This window comes from Bacillus rossius, chromosome 6 (assembly GCF_032445375.1).
Source record: "Bacillus rossius redtenbacheri isolate Brsri chromosome 6, Brsri_v3, whole genome shotgun sequence".
Taxonomy (NCBI): Eukaryota; Metazoa; Arthropoda; class Insecta; order Phasmatodea; family Bacillidae; genus Bacillus; species Bacillus rossius.
Window position 1 is genome coordinate 48329155 of NC_086334.1, and position 25511 is coordinate 48354665.

General features: G+C 38.9%; 1 protein-coding gene and 1 non-coding gene across 5 annotated transcripts in view; one reads left to right on the plus strand and one right to left on the minus strand.

Moving 5' to 3' along the window:
• The window catches only part of LOC134533159 (3',5'-cyclic-AMP phosphodiesterase-like), a 779555-nt gene that overhangs the window by 95059 nt on the left and 658985 nt on the right, over window positions 1-25511 (minus strand). The gene's annotated exons all lie outside the window — the stretch shown is intronic.
• Window positions 9084-9207, plus strand: LOC134533585 (U5 spliceosomal RNA). Its single transcript, XR_010075348.1, has one exon. It is a non-coding gene; the product is annotated as a U5 spliceosomal RNA (small nuclear RNA).

Sequence of the window (25511 nt, forward strand, 5' to 3'; positions counted from 1 at the left end):
TGGTGATACATACAGTTGTTTTCATGTAAATGTAAAAATGGACAAATATCTGTAATTTTACATGAATATCTCTGTTCCATTTACAAAAAAAAAACAACAACACTGCGGGGTGACTTAGTAGTTTACTCGTAATTTTAAGTCACGCCAGAGAGCTTGTATTGAACTCGCGGTTCTTGTTCTTTGAGCGCGACGAGTTTGACATCACGGCCTAGCGTAACCGCGCCTAACCTAGGACCTCAGTTCGCGAGCCTGAACTTCGCACGGGGGCCATCTTTAGCTGTCTCTGGTTTTTGCAACAGAAGAAAAAAATTCTGTACGGAAACGAGATTTTAGCGTTTGAATAAAAGTGGAAAATAAAAATTTAAAAAAAAAAGAACAAGGAAAAAATTACCTGTGCAAAATAAAACACTACCAACACTACCAACACAAGGAAAATTCAAGCAAGAAACATCCATTTTTTTTTACATGTGGCATATCAAACACTATTACGACTGAAAAAAATTTTTTTGAATTTCATTTTAACATTAAATTCACTTGCTGAAATATTATCTTCAGAGTCGCAATTTCGGACACCACAAGTTATTTAACCTTACAGCTCTACACGGAGAAGTTTAAGGAACGTGGCATTTTAGACCAGCACTGGAAAAAAAATTAATATACACCGGGTAATTAGTTTTTTTGTACAATCTACGCCGGACAGGACTTCCGAGTTCTGGGTTCGTTTGTAAACAGAGTAAACATACACGTAGGAGGAAGAAGTATGTTTCTGCTGAAGAGTTAAATGTTAAAATAAAAAAAAAATGTTGCTACTCCAGGATGATTCTTAAGGATTCATGTTCAAAGCGAGTAAACGCGGAATTCGTAAATTCACAAATCCTATGAGTGTGAGTAACTGGATAGTTTTAAGCTATTCCTGAATTTCAGGTGAAAATATCTCCGAGGCTGGCTCACAGAAGCTCACTGTTATCCTGGGACGCCCCAGAAGCAAAGCAGCCCTCCGAGAATACCCTTCGGGGAATGAGGGGAGTTGGGAACTGGCGCTAGAGAATACGAAAAGAGAAAAAAATGGGGGACTGCGAAAACGTGATGGATATTTTCCAGGGATAACTCCCCCCCCCTCTCACCCAATTCATTCTCTCAATGTTACATCCTCATGTCATTCCCCCCCCCCTCCAATCGCCTCTAGTGACATATATGTGGACGAAAGGTTTATCGAAATCATGGTGCTAAATTATTCAAGTGAAAACAGACTGTTTGGCTTTATTATACTTAAAATGAATGTTTCCAAAACGAGATGCTAGAACAGTGCTGAGATAAACCACGTGAAGTTCTAACGAGTTTCAGAATTTTTAAGAGCTTATCTGATAAGTCAGCACTTATAGCATTTGAGATCTAAGTACCTATTCATTTACAACCCCAAAATCGGAGAAATAGATGATAGAAATTACAAATGAAAAACAGTATCATTAAAAACTGTTTTCTAAAAAATTACTGAACCTGCCAGTCAGAAAAATAAAACGATGAAAAAAGAAAAAATAATCATAACCTAATAGTCAAACATTTAAGACAAACTGAGAAAGTGAATAAACCAAAATAAATACATATTTCACAGAAACAAATTCAAATACACGATTGATAATAGCAAAAATATCTTCTGTGGGTAAAGTCAATAGTACAAAACTAAGATCAAGTAGAGAAATTTACAAACAACTATGAAACTGATTCTAACTGCCACTATTTAATTTGTTGGTATATTTGGGTCTTATGCGAGAAAAATATGTTGCAATAGAATTAGTTAAACTGTGGCTGGGAGATGGAATACAAACGTCATAAATAATGACTGATTTCCCTTCTTTATAAGAAATCGTGGACCTGTTTTAAAAAAAATAAATTTATATTCTATGTGTAACTTCAGTTTTTTGAGCTGTGGACGGGAATGAACTTTAAATGACATAAAACAAATTCAGAACCGTTATTGCGCAGTTGCATATTTTAATCGGACAGTTTTTCTCCTTCTTTTGCGAGCCTTGACTTCTGCGTGATCACGAAGTGCCCTCCTGTAGGTTATCGCAAAGCGAAACTGCTAATATCCGGTACGGAATGAGCGAAGGAGTGTCACAAAAACAGCACGCTGTTAATCAATTTAATAGTTTCAAAGTCCGAACGACGTTAAAAAATCTACATTTTTTTTTACAAAACTCTATACTGATGACGTATTAAAAATATATAGGTTAATGTGTTTCCAAAAGACGTATACACGATAGTAGATATCGGCTTTACGCTTGAGAGGTTGAAGACAAAAATTGTTTTATTGTAGGATTATTATTCCTTCAGTAATGGGATGCGACAACCGGATTAAATAGTATAACGGATTAAGCAGCGATTTTGTGGTGTTTATCGAATATTATTATTTCGTTTTATCAAAAAAATTTTTAAAAAAGTTGTAATAAATTTTTTTTAAAGAAGGCGTAATTCATTTTCCATAAATTTACGTATCATAAGATAAGTTGTTAAAAGTGTAGTTTTACACAACAAGGTTATAGCTTACCCATAACCTTTGCATGATTGGAACTATACGACTGTTAAATTTGAGTCATGTCATTAGTTGGTATCGAACCTATTACTCCTGTTGCATGAACGTGACAGATTTGTGATCACGGCCAATTAAGATTTAAAAATGAAGTTAGCTTGTATTTTTTTTTTAAATATATCACTCATCTAAAGTTCATACGTCACATATGGCATTATTTCTCAAGTTCCAGGCTAGGTTAGCACGTACATACTACACCCTCTTGAACTGTTTTAGTAAGGTTAATTAAGAAGTTAGGGAAACAAAAATTTCCTAATTTTTGCAAGAATTCTAGAACACAAAATATTTTTCTGGATTACGCTAATTAATTAAACATTATTGTGCCTGAAACCCTTTCTTCTTTGTGACTTTCATAAAAATACCACTTTAAATAACCTTTTAGATGGTAAATCTACTGTTTTTGAAATAATATGCACGTCTCAGAAGCTCTTGACTTCCAAAAAGTATTTTTATAACGATTTTCTACTTCATACACAGGAAATTGGTCAGGCAGCGACGAGTGAAATTATAAGGGGACCAGAAGTCATCAATATGTTTTAATTAACCGTCCTTATGAAATCAAGTTCAAAACACGTTTTAAGCGTAGGTAAAGTTCATTATGAAACAAACCACTATTAGTTTATAATATGCACCTTTTTGTACTTTTCGATTAAAAACTTGCTTGATAGGAAAATACAGTAGTATTAACAGTTTAAAAATTAAAAAAAAAAAAAAATGTCATACACCAGCATAGTAAAGAAACTTTTACAGCAAATACGGGTTGTTTGGTTGTAAAACTACGAAATTTGGTCGTCTGAGGTAATATATGTTCAAAGATATTTTAATCAGTGTTTTTCAGAGGAAATACGAAAAAATATTACCGAATATTTATATATTCCCCAGCGATTTTTTGCTTAAAACTCATTCAAAAGATCATTGCGATAAATTAAACTAATGAGACGTTTTTACAGCCGTCTCGGCCCTAATAAATGTATAACGAGAGATTTCCCCGCTCTTGAGCTCTATTAAATCCTTACAACTGCGAAGAAAATTGCCCCAATAAACTCTACTCTCCGACTCCAACTTTTTCGAGAAAACTTTCCAAACGAGATGTTACGGCCCTACCTCTTAATCAATACCACAAACCCCGCCCAATGACTTTCGTAGAGAAGGGGAGTGGGGGTGAGGGAACGTCCGAATATAGGGAGGCTACACCACAAATATATTTTATTCAAATTCTCACGAAGCAGCGGTTCGCTTCCCCCTTTGCAGATAACTTGCAATGTGGGACAGGCATGGTATGGCCAGGTGAAAAAAAAATCAACAACGACAATCTTACATTTTAAGAAAATATGAAAACGATATTCTATTTTAAACTGAAACATTGTATCGGATACAGTCAACTACCATACATCAAAACGGACGTATAGAAATAAAATATAATTAACTTCAAAAATTAAAAACAAAATTGACTAAAACAGAAAATGACTCTTTACCGGCAGTCCTTAAGATAAACGGTAAAACTAAAAATATGAAAAGAAAGCTTGTGAGCAGGCATGGTCCAAACAAACCAAATTAACACATGGATGCTAATTTAAAAGATTTTCATGGACATGCGCCATTGCTGAGTTTAGCTGTATGACATAGAGACATCAAAATAATGAAAAAGAAAGAGGAATACACAAACACAGAAAACAAGCCAAAACAGTCTGTTTGTGACTGATAATGCGAACAAATGTCAGTTCCCGAAACGTCGCAACTGTTTATTTTGGAAAGCCTAGTGTGTTTTTCTGTAATGTCGTTTTGTGTTATCCAGATTAACTGTTTTGTATCATCGGTGGGTTCGTCTGTTGATCGCTGTATTGTCCAAGGCTGTTGTTTGTTTGTATTTTCTATTTTCTGTTCTCGTTAAAACGGTTTCGTTGTTGTCTGTGCGGTGATATTTTTGTCCCCGAATGATTCCTTCTCCGGAATTCTCTCTGCGCTGTCTGTGTTGAACATTTGACATCGGTTGATTTAGGATTGTTTCTTGTTTTTTTTTTGTGTACTCATCTTTCTTAATCACTCTTGTGGTTTCTCTGAGACATACAGCTTAATCTAGAAATGGTGGATGTACATGAAAATCTTTTAAATCAAGCTTCCTCAATAAGCAAGAATCTTTCAAAGAACGTATGATGCTAATGAGAAATATTGTAATTTTGAATGAGTTTCCACCAACAAATTACCTAATTTAAAAGAAAGGTATAATTACTTTGACACAAAAATCAAATTCTAGTATAAAAAACGGAAACAAGGTAACTTAAGAAGTAATATTCCACTGAAACAACGAGTAGGTTGCTAGCCACCAGTTAAGTAGTTCATCGAGATAAATGCCACAACCACAACACGAACGGTTCCGAAGTTTACCAATGTAAAAGTTAGGCTAGGTTTGGACAGTGTAATAAATAATAGTTATTAATTTTTTTTCCGGGATGCTAGGTTAGGTTAGGTTATCGTAACTAAAGTGAAAGTTTGGTTTGGTTAGCTTAGCGTTATCTAAAATATTGTATGACCGTAAAATATATAAATCCTTGCAATATGGCGGCTCAGATCAATTGCTTGGTGAAGCAATCCCAGGCAGTTTCATTCACGAGCCATTCGGCAAACTTCGGAGAACTCCGGAGCTGCTCGGACGTGGCTCCAATCCCTGTGAACTGTAGGGCTACCCTAGCAGGTTCATGTGATCTCACCGTCATCACTCGAACGTCCGTTTCTCATCCCCACTCCTCCCCTTTACAAACAGTCACGGTATTCTCCACACTAGCGTCTAGTGTTTCCCCTCAGACTCGCTGGACCAGGGTGGCTGCGTCTGTGGAACACAGTCGCCCTGAGCGGTTCAATCGCATACCTAACGTCGACCCCAATCCCGTATTCCCCACAAACCAGCCCCGAACAAACGTGTAGCAACGAGCGTCCCTTGTGAATAGCACGCGCCCCCAACCTCATCAGTTGCACGATATTTGCACGTAAAACGTACGGCACGTGCAGAGACGTCAAGGCGTGTTTGCGGTTCACTTGGTTAGCAACGCATGATTGCACTCCAAATGGATAACGGCCGCGTAGCACTTAACCTAAAATCTATGCGTCGTATTGCGTTTTGTACACTGTCTACCTCGAAATTACGAGATATATTATAAACGACAGCCAATCGTTATAAGAAAAATTACCTGCTAGTACGAACAAATAAAATATAATTTTAAAACACATAAATTTTTTAATGTATAGTGATAAACCAGCCATTAAAAGTATGTGCTATTAAAATGTATGTTTTGATTACTCGTAAATTATTACATATTTAATTCGTTTGATTTTTATTTTATTTATTATTGTACAGCCTAAAACTACATAGTTTTGCGAAAAAAGCTACATACAAAACGGTTTATTCAAATTTTTTTAACATACGACTACATGCTTTAGGATTAAAATAAAATTGGCCTTTAAGTCTTAAAAGAAACTATACAACACTTAAGTGAAGTGACAACATTAATTAAAAACTTTTAACGACTTATTATTGATTTGATTAATAAAATGTAAAATTAAATTGTAGGTGCAAAATAATTGCTAAAACTGCCCACTTAAAAAAATTAGCCAAAGCAAACAGTATATGTAGCCTACATGTGATAAATCTCTCAATATCGCGGGTCTAAATTTTTGGCCTGGCCAAATAAACTAATAATTTTTTTGATCGCGCCAGCCAACACAACAAAAAAATATCAACGAGTATTTCAGTAATCGCCCGTAAAGTGTAACATCTAACCTCAGCCAAGAGCAAATTCATGTGTTCTCGTGTTGCAAACCAGCTTATAATATTACGAAACTGAGAAAATAAAAAATAAAAACAAAGCAGAATCATTAAAAAATAATGCCGAGCTTGTTAAATATACGTATCTGGACGTAGTTTCCGCACCCAACACTAGAATCTGCTGTCGGAGCAGTTACGTCGACTACTGAATCATTTGATTAGCAGACCAAAATTTTTAAAACTGTATGAAACGGCGAAAAAGACTTGGAAAAAAAAACATCCCGAACCCAGTCTCAGAACCTGATTTTTAACACGGGATTTTAATAAAATACTGCCCAAATTGTTAAAAAAAAAAATTGTAAATAGTTAATACCATGAAGTTTTCCTTTGGCTTTGTGAACTTTGGTTAGCGCCAACCGCCACAGATGGCAGCTCCGTGGTTGTTACACATCTCCGTTGCTTGACTTCGTTCGCATTCACGAAAATTACTCCCACCAAATGCCGTACACCGAGAGCTGAGGTGTTATACATCAAATACGTTGTCTTGTCGTGTTTGTTCCACAGTGTTTCAAAAGAGCGTTTGTGTTTTTTTCCCGGGTCGCAGAGACTCGTGAGTGGCACGCGCCTCCATCCACCGGCGCAGGACGAGGGACGTGGGCACGTAACACATCCACTCACGGGAAACACCAATATGTAGAGACCGGAAAAATTCGCGGATTCATTTCATGACAGCCTGAAATTCAAATAGTTGAACCTCAGTGCTGCCTCTGCTATTGACTCACAACTCACCTGGATGACTCTGGGCCAGTGAGAAACACTCAACCTTAGCTGTATAGAATCACAGGCCGCTACGTTGGGACAACTTCACAAGACAGCAGCCAATGAGAGGGTGGCATTTGACTGAGTGTACGTAGTACTAAAACCTAACTAAAACTAAATGTATTTTGGGAGGGGTCTGGGTTAGGGAGAGAACTATAGGTTCGTCTCAAGCCGAAGCCTATACGCCTAGTCATACTGGGATTAGACATTCAGGGAGAGGGTCACATGCATCATGTTTTTTTTTTCGGGAATTGACAAGCCATGGCAGGATTGATGCCATAAAAAAAACCGAACATTTCCAAAGTTTACAGAAGTAAATGGTTTAGGTAATGTTTCAGTCAGTGTAATAAATAATAGTTCTTTATTTTATTTCCCCGGGAGGTTAGGTAGCGTTATTTAAAATACTCTCTAACCGTCAAATATATATAAATTCACGAGCTATCAGCTAACATCGGAGCACTTCGGAACTGTTTGGGTGCTCTCATTCCTGTGAACTGTAGGCTTCCCGCGTTCGTGCATTTTTTTTCTCTTTTTCGGTTTTTTCTCTTATATTTTTTTTTACGTAAAAATCAACACGTCAAGGATTTGAATTTTAAATATACCTACATTTATAACGCACATGCTGTTTTTGGTTAGATGTTTTATGATGATTGGTTAAATCTTTGGTATTTTAGAAGAAAAGCCGCTTTTCTAAAGAATACAATTTACAAAATATTAGTGGTTCACCATTTAAAGAGGTTTTAGATTAGGTATAAATATTAAAAACTTGTGATACAATGAAAATTGTCGGCTAGTTTATATTTATTTAACATAGTTTTAATATTGAGGGCTGTTGGTTAGGTTAGCTAGATTTTAAATGTTTTAAATAATTTAAATTGTTTGTTAGAATGCCAATTTAAATAATTGTAGCTGCTACCGAAGTTGCACGAGCGAGCGATGAACTTTGTTGAACTTCCGAACTGTTCAAGGCCACGGGATGACTAGGCGTATAGGTATCGACCTGAGAGGCTCTTTAGGTCTCTCCCTAACCCAGGCCCCTCGTAACAAAATATACTGAGTCTTAGTTAGGTTTGGATTTTTAAAAAAATCAACAATGAATGGATGTGTGGTCGCCAAGCGCTTTACAAGCGAAACTACACACTTCAGTAACTCACGTGACCGATGAAACTGAGCACTTTAGTACACGGTGGAAGTTCACTTCGGTAGTCCACAGTAGTAACAAAGATGGCGACAAAAAGCTTACAAACAGTATCATCACACTTGTCAGACTCTCTACTTTATCCGTTATTCCCTTTCCCCATCCCACCCATCATCTGCTCAGCGTTGAAATTCTCGTTTGTCTCCGATGGGCCATCGAGCACAATGCCTGCTTTAACGGAAACTACACTTTAATAAAACCGCCATTACGTGGCATTTAATCAATTTTAAGATTGAAGTGTATTCAATTTGCCGCTGAATTGACCTAACCTAACGAGACCTTTCGTTTAAATTAAGATCACCTGGACCTCCAGGGGAGGAAAAATAAAATAACGATATTTTTTGGAGGAATTTGATTCATTTAACAGATCTAACCTTACTTTATACTTTCCCCACACACAAACACACACCTCACACAAACCTCACACATTATATATATATATATATATATATATATATATATATATCCGAACCGAAGATGCTCGAGCGCGGGGTGTGTGCATGCCAGTTGTCCCGCGTCACTGCTTGGAAGAGAGGGAAGTTGCTGGTCAAGGTCGGGGGGTCAGAGGTCAAGGTCACGGCTAACTTCCCGCTTCACGCGCGAATGACGCAGTTGCGAGAACAACTCGCAGGCATAGAGGAGTGTTGGCTGTACACCACAATTTTTTTCTATTCCTTCTTAAATTTTCCTCTTGTGAAGAAAAAAAGTTAATTGCCATACAAGAATTTTTTTTTACGCGACGCATAAATCTTTCGCCTTTTTACAAAAGATTTCCGTGGAGGGGAACATTTGATGAGTCTTCAAACAATTTTTTGTTGTACCCAGTGTTTACACACTGGGTCGGTTACCGTTATACCACAGTGCCCGGGGGTGAGGCGGGGAGGTGGAAAAGGAAAAAACATAATTGGACCAGTACCTTTTTACACCTTTTTACACTAAGTCACCTACAACTGCACTGGTCGTTACGGTTCTCACCCGCTCATCGAACATAGATAAACAGTTAAATAAAAGAATGTTTCTTGCCATTGCGTACGAACCAAACATATAACATCCATTAATGTTTTGAAAGAAGAAGTATGTTTAAGTTACAAAAAATGTAACATTCTGTCGAGAAAAAAAATCCACTGTACATGAAAACATTTCAGAGCTCGCAAAGAAAAATTCAATAACCAAAAACTTTACAGAACACGAATAATAATTGTATTGCCAATACACCAATTCAAACACCTCTCGAAAACGAAGTCCTGATGCCTTTTGCAGTAACGTCGTGCCCACGATGCTATGTAAATAGAAATATATATATATATATATATATATATATATATATATATATATATATATATCATCGGGAAATCTGTCGTGCTGACGTCACAGATGTGTCGAACGTGATTGGTTAGAAAATTTCGCGCCAACGCATCGCGTCCGTCACGCTGCTGTTGTTTCAACATCACAGGGAACTAATTGTAACTAATAAGTAGTAGTGAGTGGAGCGCTTGGTGGCGCAGAAGAAATGGAGCTCAGGAATAAGGCACTAGATGGCTTGTTTACATTACAGCACACTACTCTCATAACTGCGCTCATTTTCATGCCTCTATTTGTGAATTTACACTTTCCATGGTACATGGCACCCACGCGATCGTTTGTTTTTAACATTAGAATATTTTTGTAAGTGTAATTTTCCTGTTCATAATTTAGGAAACCACAGTTAACGTACGAGAAAAAAAAATTGGATGCGTGCTATCCCTGCCACTTACAGAATCCACGTAATTTCTAACACTTTATTTCCCCTTCCTTGGACACGTAGATCGAGCTTGGTTGTTCCCTTCCCTCCTACAAACTCCGGTTGGTTGAGAAGCCTAGCTCACGTAGCGGGGAAACACGGCAGGCATTCACGCTTGAGCGACATTTACAAATCAAATAATTTCAATAGTCGACGTAGCTTATTAGGCAGCGAATTCTATCGGTGGGTGCGAAAACTTACGTGCGATTCGCGACAGTAAATGTAGTTGAAAACACAATGCGCGTATATTAATCACGCTAGACATTATTTTAAAGAATTCTACGTTATATTTCGAGTCCAAGTTTCGTATTATAGTGTATTTGCAACATTAGAACACATGAATTTGCTCGTTACCGAGGTTATATGTTTCACATCTCTGGCAAGTACTGAAAGACTCGCACATATATTTTTTTTATTGTTTGATCATAATTCAAGTCACGGAGCATATTTGTCTTTCATTATTCGCTAAAAATTAAGCTGGAACAATTACATTCAAAAATTCGTCCGCTAGTTTACTATTCGTATCAAAGTTATAAAGCAAAAGTGAGTTATGTTGGTTGTTTAAACAGCATAAATAAACGTAAACTTTGTTAGAACTACCTATGGTAAATATAATATTTTTACCTTCCTGGGGATGTCACGAATTCTTAAAAAAGTTATTAATTATTTACGATGGTACTTTTATTACTTTAAGACTACCGATACAAGTGACGTTAACGGTGGGATGTTGGGCTTGCATTCAAAAATACCTTTAGGTTCGGGACCAGATCCATTTGTCCTCATTCAGTTTATCCGTTGGTTTACGGAAACATTTCCAGGCAAATACTAGGTTGGTTCCGTTATCGATTCCTGTTCCAAATGTTCTTGATTCGTTGTCGACGAGGTATCAAACCAAATACCAAGCAACTTTGAAGTAGTTATTTAACTAATAAGGCCAAGGTATTTAAGTTTCAAGTGTTTTATTATGAACTTTTAAGCGAAGACGCGCAGAGAAATGTGTGAAGAAGCTTTTAGAATAATTCGGTGAATATGCATATAATTTTTTTTCTGTACTTTTACAAAATATTCCTTTGTAATCCATTTACAAAGAAATAGTTTGCAATACCACAAGAAAGATATTGTAACTTTGTACAACACATGGCTATGGTTATTTTTACATATACGAAAAATGTTTTTCGAGATAATACTATTTCTCACGAAATTTGGCGCATAATTTTATATTTTAACTGATGTTTCATTCAAGTATATCTCGGTGAAGGAAGTATGTTATTTTAGATGATGCAAGGTGGCAATTACAACACCTGGATCTACAAAACAACACGGGAAGTGATGCACCATCAACCGTCGCCAGGAAATATTTGATACCACGGTCACAATGAGCGACCTCCCTGGAGCTGTTATGCCGGCGACAGGGCGCTTATAAAACACCTCTCCACCCTTACACCCAAGGCGAAACTAACATCGCCTTGGGTCCTAACATGAAACCACGCGATGCATTAATATTTATTCACGTAAATATTGTGCATAAAATATTTAAGTTCACTGTAAGGTATTAAAATTGTAATAAAGTTTAATATATTCATTTAATTAAATGCACATTATGCCTGTATTATGCGGTCTTTTGTATAATAATTTATTCAGAAAATTTCTCTAAAGAGGTTACCTATACAAGGGTGAAGCTTAGATTTTCCATATCAAAATAACACACCCATTGCTATTACATTAATTTGACGGTTTGTCGTGGAAATTTACAACTGACACAAACACTAGCGCGATTCAAGTGCCATGAAGAAGTGTCCTTTAATTTGTGTCACATTGACTTAGCAAGTGTTTTACATCACGTTTGATCAAACTTGGTTTCAGAAAGAAAATTAGCCATATTTTATTTTTCGATTTTCATTTGTTAAGGTAATCTAGATCGTTCTTTAGAGCTGCGTAATTTCATATTATTCAGTTAATAAAAAACTCTATATGAATTGAGTGTTAAATAAGTACCATTTTCGGAATTTTAGGATATTACTTATATGCTACATTTAAGTAAAATGGTCTATCATTTTGAAGCGCAATAGCTTTCACAGCTCAAGACCACGGGAGAATCGAAAACTTTTATCATTAAACAATTCATTAAAAATAAAAAATTAATTCAACGTATGTTTATCATTTTTGGTGCATGTAACTTTCCTGGTTATAATTGGGAAACCCAGCGTTGTTGTACGAGTAAAAAAAAAAAAACTGAATTTCATGCGTGTTAATCTTGTCACTAATGATGTCATTTTAATTTGCAACAAACTTTCCCTCGTCTCTTGGACAGGAGAACCGAAATGTTTTTAATGGGCTACGCGTTCCCCTCTCTCCGACAAACTTTGGAATCTGGCGAGGCCAGGAATACGTAGCGGTGCCCGGGGCAGGTGTTCACCCTCAGCGACATTCAGCGACATTCAGCGAGGCAACGCGCGTGAACACAGCTGCACACAAACTCCCTGTAAAACTACCTGTTTATAGATGCATATTAAAAACTGCATTTTATTTATTTTTTCTCACTCACACTCAAGTTTAATTTCGCAACGTTGTCAGTATATAAATGCATAAAACAATGTACCTATTTCCGAGATTTCTAAAAGGATTGTGCTTCGAGGAAGGCAATCATTCCAAACAAAAAAAAAATTCTTTACTATGTAGCTATGAATAACAAATATTGCAATGTGTGTTCTGTATTAAATTGTGTGTGGCCAGATAAATGAGCGTTAACCTTTACGATTTCGGGGGGGGGGGGAAGGGTTGTACGCCTAATACCCCCGTTTAAAGTTTACGATTTTGGATGCGCAAGCAAGCCCCCACAGCGAGGGACTTGTTGATTACACGGGGAGTCCCCCCACTCAATGTTGCGTGCAGCAGTTCTGGAGGAGCCGACAACTGCCTGCAGCGCACCCCTCTGCAATGTTGCCAACTGACGCGTGTTCTGCGGAACACAGCGACCGGCTCGCACCAGTCGCTTCCGAGAAGCTCGTCTGCGCCCCGCTTTCGCGAAGCCTCGGTCCGTTACCCCGCGCCGGCGCAGGTCTGTACCGCGCAACCACGCACGAGGCCCGTTCCGCAACGGAGCAGAAAGAAACTGATCACGTAAACGGAGATCATTTCTCCCAGATCATTTCACCATCGCGTCTGCTGCTTCCACAATGCACGGAACCAATGGCGGCTTCAGGATGACTTTTCTGGAGGGGCTATCCCACAAAAAAAGGTCGTAGTTGCAAAAAATGAAAGTGGTCAGATATTGGCCTTGGAATATTATTTACAAATTACAGGTTTCAAATACAGAACCTTAGTAGCTCCATGCAACTTTAGATGAGATAAAAGTTTAACATACGAAATTAAATATTTAAGTAAACATAAATATCCACTAATCAATAAAATTGGTCTCGGGAGGGGCTATCGCCTCCACCGCCCCCCCCCCCCCCCTTCTGGAGCCGCGCTTGCACGGAACCGTAACAAATGGCAACCACTGAGATTGCATTTCAAGGTTGTTAAAAAAATAAAATGGGTTTTGGCTGTGTCATGGAAACGACCGTGTGTTGTACGTGAATACGTGTACGTAACAGGTCATATTTTCAATACAAAATATAAAAGTACGCTATTTTATGAATGTTATAATCATATTTGAACACTAAGTAGTCGCGTATAGGCCAACATTATATATTTTTGATTATGTATTTTTTATTTTAACACCATATATATTCACTGTACCTATTTTACACTAATGTTTATATATATGCAATCGATATATTTTGACGAGAGCTGACGATTGAAACCTAAACGAACTTCGGTAGCTTCTCCGAGTCAAAAGTTATAATAAATGTAAATCTCGAGACGCAGCAAAATTACCTCAAAATGGCGGCGCTTCCCCCTCCACCGCGCGCGATGCGTCACAGTCCTCACTTAGCGTAACGAATTCTTTGATCTTTTAGCTATCCAGTGGTGTAATTAAATTTTGGATGGAGATGATAGATATGTAGCTGCAAGACCAATCTCTATTCCCTCGATTTTATCTTTTTTTTTAATCGCCTCCCACTATGAAAGCAATTTTAAAGACGTATTCGCGTCAAAAATGCTTCGAGGTCATAGCACGGACAAAATTAACATTTTTTTAAATTAATAATAGAACACTAGATATCCTTCCACTTGAAACAATTTTGAACGTATTTACATAAACGAATATGGCTACCACCGCAACCAAATACTCGGCTTCTGTTTGTGGCACGCAGCAACGTACTCATGTGCCATTCATTGTAAATACTCTGTTCCGTGAGATACGGTTCCGTTTACGTGATCCGTCTCCGTTTCCGTGTCAATGTTTCGCGACCAAATTTTAGAGAAACTGTTTGTATAACCCACGCAAGGCGGCGGTAACTTACTGCAAGTATTGTTTAAGTTCCAAATTTCTTGCGTTTTGGCTTGCGTTCTCGACAGACATATAAGAACAGAAGTGTTCCGAAATTTTTTTAAAGACGCAGACTGATAAAAGCATATTATTTTTACTATATACTTCGTGTTAAACATTTTACACAGTGAAAGAAAATAAAACATTTGAATCAATTACTGACATTTTCTTTTGTTTTCACGATAAACCTGCATCTTCAACAAAATCCTGGAGTATAAATTATGTTTTCTCTGTTTTACGATAATTTTGAGTTGTGACGTGTTGTGACTTGCGTGCTTTATGGACGACTCTTGAGCCTGTTGCGTTTTTAGGGTGTTGCGGCGTCGCTTCGTTGCGTTTCTTGCGTAGTTCGTAAGCCCCGTCTTAGAAGCCGCCGCGCGCTTTGCCGGAGGTAGCACCAGACGAGAACAAAAAGACGCAGGAACTTCTTGCTGCCTTCCAAACGCCCTTACACAATGACGAACTTTAGACATGCGACTCCACGGTTTAGCTTTACGATGATTACCGCCACATTGTTTTATACAAGACCGAGTAAATTTTAAAAAATGTTTTATTGTATAGGAAGTGAGATTACAAGTGTTATTTACGCAACGATGCTCGTGCACGGTAGGTATGTGTACGTTAACTTTAGATTTTGGAGCGGTTTGCATTTTATTTTGAACGATACACATCAGCAGTTTGTTTACGCCAACTATCCTACGTGTAATACGTCTAACTTGAAGCGAAGAGATGATATTTATGTCTATTTCTGGAGGTTTCAAAAAACTGAAACGTTAAGTATAAAGTAAAGTTGTCCGATTGCCGAGAACCAATCAGAGCTTAGCAGACAGATTCATTTCTACAGCGTTGAGTATGTGATCTGAATTGGAAAAATATTTGTAAATATATAAAAAATTACAATCGATTAAAATTTGATAATTACACTTGTGAAAATTAAACACCTAAGGTAAAAGTTATCATAAAGTTTCATTAGGCCCACCAACATCCTTGGCAAGTCCCCCGATGATCACAAAAAAAAAAAGACTGTACACGAGTTAATGGCGCCAGACGCGGGTCCGCCATCTGGACAACATCAACGAAAACGTGAGCTCCGAGCATGCACGTAATTTGGGCAACAGATCGGATAGGACACCAAAATCCGTTCCCTAATCGTGCACTAGGAATACGGTTAGGGTACATGGGGTAGAATTTTCATCGACCAAACCCTTTATTTTTGTGTCTTGGAGTAGTACCTGCCGTAATGCCGCTGCGAGTGAGCGGAAAAGCCAGCCTTGATATCAGCAGGACGAGTGTAGCTTCACTATCGCGTCATCTGCGTTGAAAGTGACTACTCGCCGGCTGCAGAAACTGTGCCGGCCCTGTGTACTTCCCCTATCTTCCTTAACAACCAACCCAATAATAGCGTTGCTTTGCCTCTGAATTTCCTAAAACTGAACCTCGCTCTCTCAGCCCACTAGAAAATGTGTCATGATATCAAATTTTCCTCCAACACAACACACCTTTAGCAGAACTCTCAACTTATCTTCCCATGCGCTGCAAGATGGGCTAGGAGTTGTGTTTCATAATTAATGCGTAGGGGCATGCATATTTCGCGAAAAGATTCCGAGACTAGCTGAAAATTAAAACACTGTAGCATCGTCCGTGTTTCGTGATAGGGCGAGTTTCTTTCAGGTACACGACGATTGTTAAAAACACCAATCACAGTAATTCATTGCGGAACCAAACGCGTCCTGAGTGGACCAGCCAAACAAGGCAACTACTTCTCTCGCAGACGGCCGCCAATCCCAAGGAAGAAACCACAGTTGCGGGAATACCTTGTTGCAGTCTGGTAGGCGTTCAGATTTATTCGCGAAAAATGCCTGCCCCTATTAATGTGGAATTTTAAATTGACATGTTCAATTTTCAATCGCGAGACAACAAAATGAACTAGAAGATAAACACCCAACCAGTATAAAGTACTGTAGTATAAAACACAGATATGGTATCGTTGCCTCCTAGATATTGATGTTGGTTTCTCCATAATTTTTAGTTCTAATGTGTTGTCTTGAAAATGGACACGCCTCGTATACGACCGTGCTCTAGTCCTCTAAGTGTTCTAGACCATAACTAGTGAGGCCTAGCCCAGGTGCACCCGCAGACAAAGGGAAACCCTTAGTACCGTGCACCCTTAGCACTGTGCACCCTTAGCGGGGTGCAATGTGCGAAGCATCTGAGCTCGGGGTCACGCGCCTGTTGGCTATTTTATTTTCATGTCTTCAATATTGTCTTAGGTCATTTCCTGATAATCCAACACGATAGCTCTCTTGCATTTTTGTTTAGTCTCAAACTTTTGTCAACATATATTTACTAAATATCATCTCATAGCTGTGGCAAGCCGCGCTTCTGTTCGTAATTATGGTATATTGCGTGACATTTTACAACTCTAAAATAAAATTAGTAAATTTAGGGAGGAAATTACTTAATTAATGGTGATGACAAGAAAATGAAATAAGCTAACTACTCAGTGAATGAGACATCTACAATAACCAAATATCAGGACGAATATATTTCAATGATTTTTTCTACATTTGCATGATAGAATGTTTTAATAAGATTAAATATTCTGAAAATTTATATATATTTTTTTTTGTTCTAAGATTTGGTTATCATATGTAGAGGTTTTTATTATGTGGTTTTAATAATTTTGCAACTAACATTTTTCATATTTGTTTATTTTTTTTTGTTTCAAGCCCTTGTTGTATGAAAAACAGTTTGCAATTTTTTTTTAACTGTTCACTGCATTGACTTTTTCTATACATTTAAGTCAAGAATTGAAAATATCTAACCAACTAAACAAACCCCATTGAATTCTGTCACGTCGTTCAAATTCTATTATTGTTTATATTTTCTCGTCATCCACGCACGCCACGTTGATTTGATAATTTTTTTTTCGTCATAACGTTTTTTAAGGGCTATTTAAAAAAAAATTAACTTGATACCTACCTTGCATTTGTTTTTCTTCACACATATTTTCAACATATATTCACTTAGTGTAATATCGTGGCCATAGGTGTAAAAGGTCGCGCAAGTGATGACTATTACGGAAACTTGCGCGCCTTTTCACACAAATGATATTACACTATGTGAATATCTATTGAAAATATTTATGTCAAAACAACAAATGCACGACAGGTATCAAGTTTAAAGTTTAGAAATAAAAGCTTAAATAAAAGTAATAGTGAAAAAAACGTTAAATAATCAACATATCTTGTGTGAGCGACACTTAAAAAAAAAAAAAAAAAAACAGGTTAAAATTCAGGACAAGGGAAGAATGAAGATGAAGAGTTGGGCTGGTCAGACCATAGGTAGGGCACTCGGGGGGTGAGTGAGACAGTGAGGTGAAGAAACGCAGAGGTCTGCGTTGCCGTGACGTCACTCCTACTGACGCAAACCCAGCGGCAAACGTGAGGTAAATATTTAATGATCTGTCGAGTGTGTTATGAAGTAGCACACAGAAAGCGAAACAGACACCTGTAGTTTTAGCCAGCTTTTTTTTTTACAGCTATTCATAATCTAATCATTTATTGCGCGAGTAAAAACAAAATATTATCATGCAACAAAACTTATCCTTTGATATTCGTAAATTTTAACAGAAATATCCAGGAAACGAAATAAAATTTGAACATTCGTACTACACAAACAAAATTTAACGAACTAACGACAATTTTAACACTTCGTTAGACAAGGATCTTTGATAACAAAAACACATATAAAATTAATTTCGATTAGTTCAACTTATGTTTATAACGGTGAACTTAGATCGGAAACTTACGTTAGAAAAAGGTAAGCACAAGCCAGCATCTAATACACTAACGAGACGGCTGCTTACGAGGAGACATACGTCACGTATGACTACGGTCTTGGTGACGAAAATGCAAGGGAAGCACTCAGAACGCACCAAGTGATGCACGCACAATGTACCGAGAACGTTTTCCAACAAGACGCGTGCAAGATGCAAAAACATTTCAGCGATCACACCAACATCTCTGCGAAAGGGGTTCGTTTGCGCGTCTGGTAGCGTGTCCAGTCGCACTGTCTCTTTCTGTCTCGGTCTCTCGTGATTTCAACAACACAGCACGCACCGCCCTCTAGCGATTCGCCGGAGCAAAATGGAGCAGTGGTAAGGCCCTGCAGTCGCCCTCAGGAGTACGCGGGTTCGAATCTCTGTCCAGCCATCCTGATTTATTATTCTTTATGGTTCACGGAAATTACTGCAACCAAATTCTGGGATGGTACCTTACTATAGGCCATGGCCAAATATTTTCCATAATGTCTGTTCTGTTTAGTTGTGTTACTGTCTCTAATAGCCTTGCTGTCGACGATACGTTCAAACCAAACGAAATTAAAATATGTAGTTATCTCTATATTTGCGGACTCTTACAAATAAAACACTTTGATGTGATCACATTAGTGAAATAAAGTGATTTTACGAGTGATTTAATAACCTTGCATCCTTGAGAAGCCCTCTGGATTTAGAAAACCTCATGCTATGGGTACTGGCCACCTTCAGTCCCATTCCAATCAACTACGTAAGACGCAAAAACGCTCTCTATAAGAGGACTGTAAAAAGAAGGGGGGAATATGTCTGCCATTAAAATGGCGATAGAAGTTCCTATAGGCAAACAATTCAACACATCGTGAGAGCGAGTTCAAATTGTGCGCGGAACAGGAACTTGGATGTCTTCGTGATTGCGACAGATGTATAGGCGAAAGACAATATCGTAAGATAATTATTTGTTCGTGTGTGCGTCGGGATATGGCGATATTAGCGGATTGCAGTAGTTGGTTCGTTCTTTGTGATTGCACTTTAGACCGAAATGACGCCGCACGCCGAGTTAACAACAATGCTCCTCGACGGTGTACCGCGAACTGCCCACGCCGCGCCGCGGGACTCCCGTGGGCGCCGGACGAACATAGCCCTTATCTGTCCACTCGCCAGCCTCTTATCTTCTCTCAGCCGATGATCGGCCGCCAATCAGTCACGTATGCCCGCTCTCCCGCCAGCAGCCCTGCAGGGACACGAGACTTCATCCACGTCCGCTGCCGGTGCCGAGCGCAGCACTCGGCGGACGTCCATCCTAGCACTCCATACACACCAACATCAAAACTGCAATAAATTGAACCATGACGCGTAAGATCCGTGTAAAAGGGGGGGGGGGGGGCAGGCCACCCTCCTTGGGATTAAGAAACTTCTTACTGAGGGGGTCCGTTTGAGCTTTGCAAAATCGTGACTGCGAAAACGGGGTTGATAAACGTAAAAAACGTAAAAAACGTAAAAATTATGTTTTATGGAAAACTTTCTGTATAGTTTCAAGTTATCTGCTTATTGCATGCATATGGGCTAACATATGGGCAGTAATACAACATACAAGCACCATATCCAGAGATGACTCGTGTCTCTCTCTCCCCCCCCCCCCCCACCCTTTACTCCCACGGAATTTCCGCGAATCCTGCAGATTTTCTCCCCTGAATTGAACCACTGGAGCCTGTGAACCTTAAGGCTTGGTCTCACACGCCAAGTTCATTACCTTCCCCCCCCCCCCCCCCACTTTGTCGTCATTGCTTTTATTTAATGTCTATTGCTAAAGTTTTAACTCGGTATCTCCCTTGATTGTTGTTCAGCCACAAATATTTTCAACAGATATTCGCATAAGAGTAATATAAAGGGTTGTTACCAATGGGCGCGCCAAATCTTCGTAATTATCGTCACTTGCACGACTTTCAACACCCATGATATATAACACTAAGTGAATATCTGTTGAAAAATTTTTGTGGCGGAAAAACAAATGCAAGGGAGGGATGAATTTAACATTTAGTAAATAGGTCTAAAATAAAAGTAATAACGAAAAAAAAATATATCGACATGGCGTGCGAGACAGAACATTGAAAATAAAATAAAATGTTGTGGAGCTTGTGTTGGTAACACGACAGTAACCAGCTCATTCCAAGGACAGCGCCTTTTGGCGGTAACGTTAAAGGTTCTCACACACCGGAGCGGTGGCGGTGGTGGTGGCGGTAAAACGCGACGTATGTAATGAAGCGGACATGTTCAGACCAGCCGCGAACACACGAGCGCGGACGCGGCCTGTGCTGCGTTCACCCCGCGGTGGCGCCCGGAACGCAGCAGGTTGCGTTAGCCCGCAGGCCGCTATGGTGTAGTGGTGCGATATCACACAATGACATTTGCAACAGAAAAACTTATCGAAGCAGTGAAGGCAAACATTGTGTTATATGATATGTCAGATCCTGAGTACAAGAATATCAGAAGAAAATATGTGGTTGGGAATGAAATCGGCAAAACGCTAGGAATAGATGGTACGGTTGCTGCTCATCTTCGATTACAGCTGCAAGAAGTAACGTTTTCACAACTAGGTCCGGCCGGTTCATTTATGCGCAATACAGAGACTCGTGTGCACATATCGCTACCGCCACCGCTCCGGTGTGTGAGAACCTTAAGCTCATGTGTAAGCACGGGACGTTAGTGCGAACAGGATTGTAACAATCTATTCTTCGGTACCTACGAACAGTCGATTGTTTGAGTTGAAATGAGTGAAGAGGTTATGCTCACGGCGGCGTACTGGCCCCGTTCGCAACTCTCTTTGAAGTTGATTCAGTCGAAGCGACCGCGTCATCGCGACATCCGTCACCGTTTCACCGTTACGTCAACAGGCACATCGTCGACGAACTTCTCCAAGACCCCCCTCCGCGTGTGGGCTGCTTGAAGCATCCGTGTCGCATGCGAATGACGGGCGTAATCCATCAGGCGCCAGGCTCGTGCGATACAGAAATGATCGATGTGTCCCATCTCGATCCTCGGTGTAACAATGGGTACATTCGTGAGGGAAGCCTTCATTTCACAGACGAGAGAGCCACACCCGAAGTTCCCCGAAGTTCATGCTCGCTTTTTTTTCCGTACCACAACAGGTGTATTTATTTAGGATGTAGCTTACTCATACGTCATGCGCCGTTCTATCTCACTGTATAAACCGGTGTGGCATTAAATTTTGCGGTCGATTAGGATAGGTTAGCTACATTATAAATACTTTAAAACATTGTGGATGGTTAGTTATATTAGGTAACTATAGCTACATTAAAAATACTGTAAAATCATTTTATGGTTCCGTAGCAAATAACTTTTTAATGTGTAGCTATCCAGCGCTAGGAAATCGTTTACATGATTTCACAGTATCTTTAATGTAGCTATCCTAATCAAATCAACCGTCCACAATGTTTTAAAGTATTTATAATGTAGCTAATCTAACCTAATTGACCATTAGTTATCATGAGTTGTCCAAAATAAACATTCACGGACACACGGCAAACGAAAAATATGGCGGCGTACAAATAAATACCGTTGCCTTGTTTATGGTCTTTCCTTTTATCAACACCGCCATATTTATTTACAATGAACAAAAAAAAAAAAAAAACGAAGATGCACGATCGGACGTTTGGCTCTCTAGTCTGTGAAAAGAAGGCTTCCCCATTCTTGAGTACCAAAAAGCGTTCTAAGTTCTCTATTCAAAAGGTCCCGGTGGTTGAGTGTCCAGATCACTTGCCTCACGTTCACAGCTCAGACATCAAGACACTAACATCGCGCCAGTCAGCCGACCCAACTGGTGGGGAACTTCCCTCCCCAGTCGACGTCACTGAAACGTAAACTTTCTTTTTAGCATTAAACCACAATTCAGCTCACTCTCAGGCCCGTGAGCCAAACCTATCTCTCACAGAACACGCGCACCGCTCGTTGATCCAAGTGATTCTAACAAAAGCGAATTCCAATGCACTAAGCGAGTTGTAGAAACCTCGGTTTCTGGTATCGCACACACTGACTGCCCCGGATGGCAGCATGATGGATCGGTGGCGGAGTTTTCAGATCACTTCCCTCATACAAAGGCAATCTTGTTCGAATCCTGGCGGGTCGAACGCGGTAGATTGTCATTTCTCCATTCTTACCTCCTCACACCGCATCGTCTATACCAGTGGCGGATAGAGGAGCCCCCCCCCCCCCTTTTTGTGGGGGGGGGGGGAGGAAAGAGAGAGAGGTGAAAAAAATAATTCATTTTTGAACACGTGTGTTTAAAACAACTTGTATTGCTATTGGCACTTGCACACTGACATATGGGTCTACATAACTAACCGTAGGCTACGCTAATTCTCACATTTGTGGTCTTGCATCACCCAATGACAGTATACTGCATTCGCTGACAATTTAAAAAAAGTTTTTCTCAACTTGCCGGAGGTGGTGAGGAGAGGGGGGGGGGGGTGAGATAAATTACTCTCTCTTTTCCATTGTCCACCACTGGTCTGCACTAACCTTGACGAGCTGTTGTGAAGCAATAAATAATTCATTCATTTGTCTTATTCGATCCTTGGATATATTAGGAAGAATGTTCAACACAGACTTAATGAAATACCCCATCCAGATGCACTGTACAGAGGTAAGGCCCCTCAAGCACCAACTTGACCAATGCAAGCACGCCCTAGGGCGTTACTGGGAAAAGCCCGGGACGTAAATCATTGCTAGCGGAATTTCGGTGCTACGTGGCGCCTGCAGCTGAAGCTAAAAGAAGTTGTGTTTGTAAACAGTTAAATGATTTAGCGAAGCACGGGAAATTCCTAGAAAACACCTATTCGCGGTACAAAAACAACTATTGCGCTAGCACTATAACAAAGAGAGTAAATTTCGAAGATACGACTTATCTTCGGCTGAAACGCAAGGAAAATAAACACTTTTTTTTTATATAAAAGATCCTTTGTTTAGATGGCGTAAATCAAGGTGCCAAGTAGATAAACCGTCGAATTCATTTATGACTGTCGCACAATAGCCATCGTTACGAAATTTATATATATATATATATTATATCCAACAAATTCATAATAATATATTGATAATATTATTTCATTTTAATACCTCGTTTTAAAACAAACAAAAAATCCACAAAAACAAAAAAAAAATGTAAAAGTGTTACACAATATGCTCAGTAGATATTGAGTTAAAACCAAATATAGAAAATCGCAGTAACGATACACAATGGGAAACTGAAAGAGACTCATAAAAATTTGGCATGCAATAAAATTTTCATTTTTAAATAAAAAAAGAACAACTCCAAACTTATCTTATCGTCAACGTCGCATTTGTGAGTTATCTAACCGAACGTAAACAGAGGCGCACTTGCTAGTAAATAAATAAAACACTCCTTGGCGTCATTCAGGTATGCTGATAAAATTAAAAATTGGTTCAGTGCTATAAAAAAAACTATTTAATTCTTGCAATGCAGTACGCATCTTGAAATATTATCTGTGACAACTCGTTGGACATTAAAAAAAGATATGCTGATGTTTTAGATAAGGCAAAGAAATTATTATTATTTCATTATCGTTCATACATTTTATAAAGGTTAAATGTAATTTGAGATTACCGCTAAACAGTTAGCTAACTGCATTTTTCATACGTTAGCACAATTTTGGTTTAAGATACCGTCTTCAACTTGAAATTATTCTTGGAAATGTTGTGACTGAATTGGTATCCATTATGAATGAAGCTCCTAATGTCTTTGAACTATCACTTTATTTTATATAATAATGAATATAAATGTGTTATTTTTCAGATAACTAAAATAGGTACTCAAATTTGCGCATGATTCAGTACAACGGAGAGTAATAACTACTTAAAAATTAAAACTATTGCGACTAGAGCATAGTTTTCTCAACAAAACAATGTCAAAAACTAACAGTCTCAATAATGAATATCGTTTAGTTTACGGATAACTATTGGCAGGTTTCGCGTGAGATTCCACCCACCAAAGATGTCAGTCATTTGGTTAAGTTTTGAAGCAACGTCTTAAGGGTAGAATCCTAAATGATTTGGCTTCTAATATTACGTGTTTTTCGCACACTATTTAAAATAAATTCATAACATAACCATATTTGATTGTTCATAAAAGTCTTGTTCCAGCAAATAAAAAAGTCCCTATTTAATGTTTATTTGAACAAAATAACATATTTTTATGCCAGTCCTAGGATATACTGAAAGCATGGAATTTTATGGAATAACAGTTTTAGATTAACCGTCCGTATGCAGCCTTCGAAAATCTCACAAAAAAAAACAATGTTTGTGTGTTATTTTTTAACTTAATTTTTATTCACTTTGAATGATATACTAAAAATAAAGTATTTGAAGACGAATTCTACATAGGAACGGTAAATCTAAAACTGTAAATCACACAATTCCATGTTTCCAGCGCGTGCTAGGACTTGCATAAAAATTTGCCTTTGAGTTAAAAAAAAAAATGAATAAATAAGTACGTGTTTTAGTGTAAAAAAAAGTATTTTATAAACAAGTTAATAAGGTTGTAATATGGATTTATTTAAAATCACGCGCAAAAAACACGAAATATTAGAAGCAAAATAACAGTACCTCCAGATCATCTTGTGTAAATATATGACGTCTAAAATTTACGAAGCGACGTTAAGAAGGGGAGGGGGGAGGACAGGGGAGAGGTAGAGCATGTGGTGGCTCAGGAAGAAGAGAAGGGGAGAAGCGGGGAAAGGAAGGACAAGACAAAGGGCGATGAAGAAGCTCGCGTCGCGTGTGACCCCTGACGGCGGGGCTCCGTCCCGGCTCGGGGCTCGGGCGCCTTGACCTCGGACCTGCTCGAGCGCGGGCCCTTATCGACTCGTGGACGTTGCGCGGGGTCAAGGTCAAGAGACGGGCTGTACGCGGGCGTCCACTGCGGGGTCGTCAGGTACTGGCAGATGGTTGGTTCCTGGCGTAGCTGGGGCCCTAACAGCTCTCCTGATCGTGCATCTCCTTCTGGGCGTGGGTCACACTGCATCCATCTGAAGCTCTGGACTAGAACCTAGTCAGGTGCAGACCGCTTATACAGGTAC